Source organism: Phascolarctos cinereus, unplaced genomic scaffold (genome assembly GCF_003287225.1).
Source record: "Phascolarctos cinereus isolate Bilbo 61053 unplaced genomic scaffold, phaCin_HiC Scaffold_4;HRSCAF=312, whole genome shotgun sequence".
NCBI lineage: Eukaryota > Metazoa > Chordata > Mammalia > Diprotodontia > Phascolarctidae > Phascolarctos > Phascolarctos cinereus.
Window position 1 is genome coordinate 378,885,594 of NW_027555847.1, and position 8,134 is coordinate 378,893,727.

Below are 8,134 nucleotides of genomic sequence, written 5' to 3' on the forward strand. Positions count from 1 at the left end.
CAAGCTCTGTGGAGGAGAAAACAAAAGCGTAGGCTTTTCAAGGTGATGTTTTAGAGTTTGTTGGAGGATGAATATTGGGTGAGAGAGTTTGAAGTCGCACCACACTTTTTATAGACTACTCTTCTCGATTTTGAAGTAAAGTCTTCACTCTGAATATTAATTTGTTTTGAGTTAGTGTATAGTGTCCAAGGCTGACTTCTTCGAGGGACAGTTCTCACTTGGATGCATAATTTCTGGTCCATTTGCTAAAAATGCGGTCTCACTAGTTTCTAGCTTTGCCTTGTATGATCAAATGTTTGAATGGGTGATATGCATTCTATAATGAAGAAGGAGGAGTGAGAAGGAAGGCAGCTAGGTGGTGCCATAGTGCACAGGGTGCTGGGCCTGGAGTCAGGAAGACTCATCTTCCCAAGTTCAAATCTGGTCCCAGACGCTTGCTAGCTGTGGGACTCTGTTTGCCTCAGTTTCCTCATTTGTAAAATGAGATTCCTTGTAAAAAGGAAATGGCAAACTACTCCAGTATCTTTGCCAAGAAAACCCCAAATGACGTCATGAAGAGTTAGACATGATTGAAACAACAACAACAAAATGCATTCTGTAATAAAGGAGAAATGAGAGTTGTAGGAGCTCAGAGAGAGTGAGATCAGTGTGGACTGGAGGATAGAGAAAAAGATACATAAAAGTATTGAGGAGAAAGGAAAGAAGAAAACTATAGATGTGAGTAGACTGAATCAATGAAGGCTTCTTGGAGGAATTGTGCCTTCACCTAGGATTTAAAGGGTGGGGTAGGTTTGACGTGGCAGAGAACACTAAAGAGAATTTTAGGAGGAAAGGGATAGCAGTAAGAATGATAGGACATGGAAAGGGGCCTACAGAAGCTTCATGTGGCTGGAGAATCCACTTTGTCTCAATTACCATCATTTCCTCTTCTCCAATTAACCTGTTAAACCTTTAGACGTTTCTGAATTTCTTATACCATTATTCTAAAAGTTCCTGTGATAAGTGATGCTTCTCTCTGAGGACCCAAGTTACCACACGTGTGAAGCATTTACATCCATGTTGAAGCCTCTCTGTAATTCACTGGTGAAATCATATTAATGGGTTAACTTATTGGGGCAGGTTAGAGCATCAGGTTAATGTTTTGATATTTGAGATTCTGACCACTGGAACATTTGGGCCTCCCAGCACCATGGGAGACTGTGATCTATCAGTTCCCTTGCTGACACAAAAACAGAGAGCTAAACTATGAATCTAGTCAATCCAACAAGCATTTATTAAGCTCCTGCTGTGTTCTAGGCACTGTGATAGACACTGGATGGATAGACTATCAGCTTATTCTATAATAAGAAGAACTCATGTTTCTATAACATTGTGATATTGGAAAAAGTGCTTCCCCACAATACCATTCCTGTTGGGTAGATAGTTCAAGAATTATTATCCCCATCTCACAGATAAGGAAACTGAGGCTCAGAGAGGAAAAGTGTTTTGATGAAGTTCCAAAGTCTAACTAGTGATAATGCCCAGAATAGAAGCTAGGTAACTGCTCTTTTGAAGGAAGAACACAGCAACCCTGGAATGGAGTTACAGAACCCAGATTCAAATCTTGGCTTTATCACTGGCTATGTCTGTGACTGTGGGAAAGTTATTAGCCTCTTTGGGTCTCAGTTATATCAACTAATGAAATGAAGTGGTTGTATTAGATGAACTCTGGAGTCACTTCCAGCATTAAATATATGGTCATTATCTTTGGAGGGTGGTGGTGTTGCATTGAACCATTTCTGCTCCCTCATGACCACACTTCTGATAATGATTGCTAATGGGAGAGGTACAGCCTGCAGTTGGCCAAGGAGCAGAAGCTAAGAAGATATCCTGCATGTGGACTGAAGCTTGGTCCTATAGGATGCTAAGCTAGTGGTCTAAGGTGCTGCTAAGTCCATACCTCATATTAAGAGAAATAGGAGAGGGTGATATAATAACAAAGGTTCTTTAGTCAGTCTTATCGCCCATTTCTAATTGTTTCTCTCAGTCAGACTTCTTTTCTAAGAGAATCAGATCTCTTTCCTTTTCGAATAATTCCATCAATTACCCATACAATGTAGTGGAACAGCTGAGCATTAGTTCCACTTGACTTTGGTTAATAGTTCAGTGTATATTTCAACATCCATCAACATAAAATCAGCACACAATTCATCAGGAATGCTCTCAACAATTATGCTACTATTTCAATATGGATTCTCCCCGAAGCATGTTGAACTGTCAGCACTCAAAGTCACTTATGGATGTTGATGGCTTCACATCATGATCGTGGAATTGTCTTAATTCCCACCCCCCTCTGCCAACAAATTAAGCCTATTTGGTATTCCCAGGAGGCAGTTCCCTCATTGCTAGATATTATTCAATTTAACCCATGCTGGGGAATTGTGAGCTAATTCCAGTATCTTGTTAGGGTGCAAACTTGTAGACCTGGGGCCTACGTGGCCTACCTACCATGAGACGAGTATTCCCCATGGTGATTGCCACTTGTGAAGGCCACTTTCTCTACCTCTATGACCTCAAGTTTAGCTGTGGACCTTAGGTTTACTTGCATAAACCTAACATCTCAGCCTGATTCTTCTCATTGTGACCAATTCCTCTGGACCACAACCTTCAGCCTACCTCACCCAATATGGCATCTAGTTGATCTTTCCAGCCTCATATAGTCCTCTGAAACTCAGCCTCTGGACTACTTGATTTATGGCATCTCTCAGTCCTTATGTGCCTAATGTAAGTTCTCCAATTAGAATATTAAGCTCATTGTGAAGAGGATTGTTGCATTCTTTGTACTTGTATTTCTAGTTCCTGGCACATAGTAGGTGTTTAGTAAATATTTGTTGATTGATTAATACCTAAACCAAATCCTCACTACTCCTGGCTGGTCCTTTATGATTACTACCCAGAAACCAAGCATGGAAGGGATGTGTGAAACTTAAGAATGTTTTTTTTTTTTAAAGGAATTTTGGTCAGAGAGAATAAGGGAGTTTTGACAGGATTTATTTCTCTTCAAATTTCTCATAACACTTTGCTGGACCTTTCTTTTAGACTTCTCTCCAACTGCCTTTTATTCAATTCCTTTAATTTCAATTCGACAAATATTTATTTCCTGTGTGTCAAAGTTATCTGTGTCCTTCTTGCCCTCAACTCCCATGAAATCAAGAGCACCTCCAGAGTACAGAGTGGGGTCATAGACTTTTTTTTTTAATCTCTGGTACTTACCAAGAAGACCTGCACACAGCAGTCTCTTAATGCATGACTGTTGAGTAGAGGCGGATTGAACTAGATTGAACCAGCTCTCTCATTTCAGGGGCAAAACAGATCACTGAAGAAAAGTATATAAAATCCAGGTGACTATTGAGACTAAGATACTATGAAGCAGGTAACACCTGTTACCCAAGAGTCACAAACTACAAATTCTCAGAAATATTACTATCATAGCCCATAGATTTATACGATTGCTTCATGATACAAAGTGTCTGGTAAATACCGTTATGGAGGCTCAAAAAGAGCCGTGTTGATTTTGACTAGATTTCAAAAAGAAGTTCTAAAGAGAGTATCTATATTACTTAGCTTCCTAAATCAAAGTGCTTGAGTTGTTAAAAGTCTAGGGTGATAAGGTAAAAAGAGCATGGTCATTGAGTAATGAGACTTGGATTCAAACCAATGTTCCAGCATGGACTAGCTGGTTTCCTCATCTGTAAAATGGGAGAATAATTTATCTTCTGCTCCCCCCTTTCTCTTCCTTAATTTCTTCTAGTTAATTTCTCTTAATTTCACAATCAGCACTTTCCCTTCTACATCCAAACCTACTTTTATCTCCCTATTTCCCATCCAGTCTTGCTACAATCCAGTGTCCACATAGCTACCAAAATAACTTTCTAATACACATATGGCTTAATGTTTAACTTCTTTGCTCAGGAACATTCATTGGCTCCCCATTACCTATATGATAAAATTTTAGACCCTAGGAGCAAATATAAATGCCCTCTTCTGGAGGGCATTTAAAGCCCTTTCACGTCTTGCTCCTAATCTACCTTTCCAGCCTTATTATACATTACTTCCCTTCACAAATTCTACAGTTCAGCCAGTCCATCCTTCTTCTTATTCCTTGTAGGTGGAATTCCACTTATGGTCTTTGTGCTGTTTTCTCCAGCCATCTTCAATGCTTAGAACATCCCTCACCCTATCAGAGGTCTTGGCCTACTAGAGTCTCTAGTTTCCTTCAAGACCCAACATACACACACACACACACACACACACACACACACACACACACACACACACACTCACACATATGTAACATACATATATATATATATATATATATATATATATATATATATATATATATGTATATCTGTATACACACATGCTGTTCCTTGTCCCCCACCCCCCAGTTAATAATCGCTTGTGGTATGACAAAGTCTTTAGCTGATTGACTTTCCTTCCCCCTCCCCCTCAAAATGACTCAAACCTACTTTCATATCCTTATTTTGCAAATTTTCCATGGACTCTATATTCCACACAAACTGAGAGTTGCTGTTCCCAAGTTATTTCGTGCCTTTTCTTAACTCCACAGATTCATGCAGGCTGGGTGGTCCCCCACATCAGAAATATAGTCCCTTCATATCTCCACTCATGTGTAATCATTTTAAAAAAATTATACTATATTGTGGAAATGCTTATTATATTCCATAAATTAAAAATAAAATAAATAAGACATTAAAAAAACCCTTGGGTTCCTTTTAGGGTTAAGGTGTCACCTCCTCCATGAAGTCTTCCCTGAGATACTCCCAGATGAAAGCAATTTCTCCCACACATTTCTTTGTGTTTTCTCTCCTTTGTCTTTATCATATTCTGTCTTGAATCCTACTTTATTAACATATTCATTTCATTCCTCCAGTCATTAATATGTGTCTTGGGAGTGGGGACAATGTGTGTTGACTTTCACCTTTACATATATAGTATGCACTATGGTGCTTTGTGCATAGTAAAAGGATATTAAGTTCTTGTTGAAATAAATTTAATTATAGCATTGGTCAATGAAGAAAAATGCAGGATGGAGTCACAACATTTGTGTTTAAAAGATGTCACTTTGCCACTTGCTACCCATGTGACTTTTGGGCAAGCCACTTCATCTTTCCAGGCCTCAGTTTCCTCATCTGTAAAATGATGGAGGTTGAACTGGATCACCTCACATGTCTCTTATAGCTCTAAGTTTTTGTTTAGCTCACATCCCTGATTGAGTGTTGAAGGGCAAATGGGATAATCCATGTGAACATACTTTGTGATTTTTATATAAATATAAGTTAGTAGGGTTAGGGATTGGACTTGTAATTTTATCGGTAGAGGGAACTCTCCTTACCAAGGCAGGTTGTCACTTTCTCTAGAACTTTAGTCTTAAGAGCCTTGCCGAGAACATTGAGAGATTGAGCGGGACACACAAACCACATGTGTCAGGTGAGACTTGCGTGTAATTCATTCTGGCTCTCTGTGTCACGCTGCCTCTTAAACCAATATTAGTATATTTAAAAACCCCATCTATTTTAATATGTCCTCACTCATCTAACTTCACACCTTTAATCTTCCCCCAGTTTTGGAGAGAAATGAAGGATTTTTTTTTTCTTTCTCAAAACAATTTTCTTCCCTTCTCATTTTAAATAGCAGTGCTCTTGAAGATCTGAAGACTGGTAAGTCTAGTGGTTGTAACCCAAAGGTAGGAATTTTAGTATTTTATATTTAAAAATTAAGAATTTTTATTCATATATTATAATAAAACCTTGCTATGTGATGTTCTTGTTCTTTTTGTGTGTGCGTAAAAGAGGTTAATTCTTTGCCTCACATGGCTTTTGCAAACAAGAGCAACACCTTTTCATAGTGGGGATGCTAATTATTCTTTCAGATTTCCTGAGGTAGTTTGAATTCATGGTAATGGGATAGTGCAGGTGGAATTACCTTGCAACTTACTTCTGCAGAACATTCTTCCCTGCCCTTTTTTAATCCTTTTACAAGGGATGGCTTACTGGTTACAACAATGGGAAAAGGATATATCCAGAAATGAATGATTTGACAATAAAAGACAGAATAATAATAGCTAGCTAATAATAGTTAACATTTATGTGACGCCTACTGTGCCAGACACTGTGCTAAGTGTTTAACAATTATTATTTCATTCGAGCCTTACAAAGTTCCCATATTGCAGATGAAGAAACTAAGGCATGCAGATATTAAGTAACGTGCTTAGAGTCACTCAGGAAGTTAAGTGTTTGAGGCCAGATTTCAACTCTTCTTCCTGACTGACTTGAAGTCCAACACTTTATCCACTGTGCCACCTAGCTGAACTTGCAGTCAGGAAGATCTGAGTTCTAATTCCGTTTTTGGCATAGAGTTTCTTTACCTGTCAAATAAGGGGAGCTCATTCCTTGAACTTTAAGGTCTCTTCTAGCTCTGTATGTATGATCAATAAGCATTTAAAAATCAATAAAAAATGGAAATATTTTCATATGTCTCTGGATACCTTAGTAATTTTTCTTTTCTGAAGGAATATAAACATTATCTAAAATTCTTAATAGCTCTGATGTATTTGGAGTTGTGACTAGGGGTATGTAGTGGTGGGCTGGTCAAGGTTTAACAATTGGCTCTCAAAAAAAGTATATATGACATATTTTTAAAGTTTAATCTGTATTATTAACTTCTTAATCATTTTCTTAAGTCTAAACAATCAACAAAACAATAAATGAAACACTGACTCAACATTTGATGATTCCTAGGGTGTAAATACTCACACTGACAATTTAACAACTGGAGCCAGTATGATTTGACTCCAGCACAGCCCTAGACTAAGTACCTCATATACTTCACCAGTAGCAGTTTTCAGCAAGTATTAAGCTGTATTTACGCGGTTGCCCAATGGTAGTCCTCCATGACCTCTCTGCTGTATTCGGACTATTGACCGTCTTATGTGTCTTGGTTTCTGTGACACCACTCACTTCTGGTTCTTCTCCTAAATTCTTGACTATTCCCCTTTTTCCTCCTTTGCTGGTTCCTTGTTCTCCAAGGTCCTGCTCTCAGACCTGATCTCTTCCTTTTCTACTGGTTCACCTCTGCAGAGGCTTGCCCACACTAACGATGTCATGGCTCCCTAGAGTGTTGAAAGAGGAGCAACAACTCTTCCACGAGGTCCCTTCTCATTGCCAGTACCCCGCTGCATGTAGGCTGCTCACACCCACCATCAGTCTTTGCACTGATTTTTGGTTTACCTGTAATTTGTATTCTTCAGAGGCTGTAGTGTTCTTTTATTCACAGCTAAGAACATCACCGTGGGAATATTGGTGTTAAACAGATGGGCCATTCTCAGATGATAACAAGAGACAACAGATGGTCAGCTGAAAAGGTGCATTGTTTATTACAGAGTTAATACGTCAATAAGTCAACCAACCAATAAACAAGCAATTTTAAGCAGCACTGTCCTGGGCCCTGGAGTTACAAAGGGAGAAAGTGAAGAACCCCTGACCTCAAGGAACTTACATTCTAACAGAGTTGAATGGAACCCCTGTGGAGCATGTAGGGAAAACACAAAAAACCCCCCAACAGATCAGAATGCAACAGGATGGGAAACCATGGATTCTGCCCAGAAAGAGGATCTACATACATCATGAGAACATCAAAGTAAAGAGAACTCTGTGGACTTCACTGACTCATATGCTTGATATATATTATTAAATAACTCACTCAGCCTTCTCTTCTCCGGTCTCCTTACCTTTCCCTCAGATGTTTTGTGGACAGATTATCCACTATCTCAATGTCTCTCCATCAATCGCTGTCATGTCTGTCATCAGCTATGGAGCTCAGACTGCATCCTTTAGGAAGAGGTGGCTGACTTGTAACAATTAACTAATGGTTCCTGAATTTTCTGCTCCTTTTTACATCCCCAACATCGTATGTGCTTTTTCTATCTATAATTCTACACAACCAGCCCATAGAGAACTGGGGCTAATTACATGAAGTTAGGACCAAGTTGTGAAAACAACAAAGGTAGTAGGGATGATGTGATCATTTTTATGATTAAAAAATAATAATAGCTAACATTTAGAGAACATCT